Genomic DNA, 3,224 nt, shown 5'->3' on the forward strand with positions numbered 1-3,224 from the left:
CTGCTCCTCACCCCCAGCCTCACTATGTCTGACATTGCCTAGCTGGGACTGCCATCCTAAAACATAAAAACCCCTCTATAAATTTATTATTAATATTGTAATTTAATTAAGTCATAAAAGTATAATTATGCTTTTATTTTTATAATACTATTATTACGTTTTTATACCTAATTTTTCTATTTATATGAAAAAATCTATGCATTTTTAGCAATCAGAAAAATTAATGGTCATTCATTCTAAGTAACACAATTCACTTAATTAATTAATTTCTCACTATTGGCCATTGATTTCTCCCTGTTTATGACAATTAGTCCTATTTTAATCCCTTTCTCATCTTTTTAATCATTTTCACAGACAGGATAAAACAGGGCCACTTTGGGGCCCATGAAGATATGTTCTGGGGTACATTTCAGGAAGTTTTGGGTCTGGGGAGGGAATTTAGAGAGAACTTGATGGTCTGGAGGACACTTCAAGTAGCCAGGTGGTCACTTAAGGATTCTGACAGAAACTCCAGGGTCCGGGGAAGCTCTTGGGGGTCCAGGGGGGCACTTGGGGGTCAGGGAGGGGAATCTGGGGCCATTTGGGGTCCGGGCGGGCACTTGGGGGGCTCGAATGGGGCTCTCCGGGGCGCGGGGGATGATGGGAGTTGTAGGCACAGGTATAACACGGTTCAATAGGGCCGCGGAGCATCATGGGAGTTGTAGGTGCAGCTACAATGTCTCTCGGTGGGGCGCGGTGCATGATGGGAGATGAAGTCACGGCTGCAATAGCACTCTATGGGAACCGCAGAGCATGATGGGAGCTGTAGTCCTGGAAGTGGATGTTTGGTGGTCCAGGAAGGCACCTGGGGGACACTTTTGCGTCCCAGTCGCAACTTGAGGTGCTCAGGAGGGAACGTGAACGGTTCGGGAGCACTTGGGGGGAGCTTGGGAAGCTCTAACCGGGCTCTTTAGGGCGCAGGGAAGGGCAGGAGTTTTAGGCACAGACCTGTGTTCTGAGGGAGTCTGGGGGACCCAGGGAATGACAGAAGTTGAACTCCCAGAAGTGACTGTAACAGGAATCTGTGGGGTTGGGAGCTTCCATAGGATCTGGGGATGCTTTTGGGGTGGTCCCGAATGGGCGCTGAGGGGGACCTTAGGAATCCTGGAGGCTCTGGGGGACACTTACGGGACATGTCGGGGGCAGATACCGGGGTGCTGGGGAGCGCAGTACATGATGGGTGTTTTACTCCCGGCTCCAATGGGGCTCAACTGGTGTGTGGGGCATGATGGGAGTTATAGGCAAAAAGAAAAGATGGCGTCGAGTCTAGGCACCGCCCATGATGCCACGATCTCTGGAGCTGATTGGCTGCGGGCGATGATGGGCGGGAGCCTCGACAAATGGGAGGTGGCGTAGGCAGGAACAGACCATTCAAGCCCTCCCAGTACAGTCCAGTTCATCCCCAGTACAGCCCAGTAGAATCCCAGTGCACCATCAGGCCCTTCCTGTACAGCCCAGTTCATCCCTAACACAGCCCAGTCCATTCCCACTGCCCCTCGAGGCCCTACCAGTACTCTCCAGTCTCTCCCAGTATACCTTAGTTCATGCCCAGTCCCTTCCAGTTCCCCCCAGTGTCATCCACAGTATGTGCCAGTGTCTGCCAGACTTCCCCACAGTGTTCCCAGTGTCCCTAGTTTGCCCAAGTATTACTCACATTATCCCCAGTTTGCCCCAGTATGGCCCAGTATCACTCCCAGTACATCCTGGAATGTCCTCAGTGTGTCTCTGTGTAGCCCCAACATCCACCCTCACAGCTGGCCCAGGGCAGCTCTGCAGTGGTTTTGGTGGAACCTTGGGCTGGCACACACCTGAGGAGTGTGTCTGTTTGCAGAGGGGAACATTAGGAGTTTTAGATTGCTTTAAAAAAAACCAAAAATACAAAACTCCTCTTTGCCAGACCTTCTGAGGAGAGACCCTGGATCAACATCAATCACAGAATGCTGCAATCACCTCTGCTCTAAAGAGAACAGTAATAAAATACGCCCTTGAAAATAGGAATGGATATTTTTAAGAAGCTCTTTCAAATATTTCTCCATATCTGGTGTTGAAAACCTTCCTAATGAACTGCACTGGACCAGAGGGAAATCATTGCAGAACCATTGTTTGTCAGGACTTGCTTGATCCCAGTGAGCCCCGTGGTGCATTTGGTGCTGCCAAGGAGCTCCAAATAATATTTTGGAAAGATTGGCTCTCTCTGCAGTGCTGCCCTTGCCAGGAGCCCAGCCCAGCTCAGCAGCACAGACACAGCACAAGGACTTTAATGACCCTCTCGGGGTTGGGGCTGAGGCCCTGAGCATCAGTCCCTGAGAGGGAGCTGAAGAAACCTCTCAAGAATTCCAAGTCAGATTCAAACTCCAAAGTTTCTCTTCCTTTTAGTGAGTCCCACTGATAAATATGAAGGAGAAAGTCTCCCAAGGGTTGAATTCGAGCAGAAAATTGATGACAATGATGTCAGGTAGGCAAAAATAGGGTAAAGGAGGAAAAGAAACCTCTCAAGAATTCAAAGTCAGATTCAGAGTCCAAAGTTTCCTGAAGTTCTAATGGGTCCCCCTGAGGGACATGACAGAGAAAGTGTCCCCAGGTGCGGGTTTATTGTATTTATATTATATTTTTAAATTGTGGGTTTATGTTTTTTATGACATGTTTTTAAAGTGTGGGCTTATTATTTTTATGTTACAATTTTTGGTGGGGATTTTTTCTTTTCTGAATGAAACAGAGAGACAGGACTTCTGAGTTGCTTTAGAAAGTGTGATTTATTTTTTTAATTTTCTATCCAGGCAGAAAGGGTAAGTTTGTCTTACAGATGTTCACAGCATGGCTTAGAAGTCAGAAGACTTATGGCTACAAGGTCTTTTCAGGATTTATTAACCAATAAAACACTGTTAACAGAGATATTTAGGTTTCTAATTCAATACTAAGATATTTCACCTTACTGACCCATAATACAGAGTGAACTTTCTTAGCCCATTATATCCTGACACACAAACTTACATTGCTGCACTCTAAAACTTCTTGTTCCCTTTGTAAGTACTTTTATTTCTTCTAGATCTTAAATTCCAAAGCTAAAGCTATCTCTACTTAACTGTGTTTAATTCTAAGCTTTGGCTTACAGACCCTTGCATTCTGAATTCTAACACAGCCATGAATTGAGTTTGCTCTGGGTGTTGCCTGCAGCCTCCATCAGC

The sequence above is a fragment of the Sturnus vulgaris genome, unplaced genomic scaffold (assembly GCF_052056855.1).
Source record: "Sturnus vulgaris isolate bStuVul1 unplaced genomic scaffold, bStuVul1.hap1 Scaffold_84, whole genome shotgun sequence".
NCBI classification, from domain to species: Eukaryota; Metazoa; Chordata; class Aves; order Passeriformes; family Sturnidae; genus Sturnus; species Sturnus vulgaris.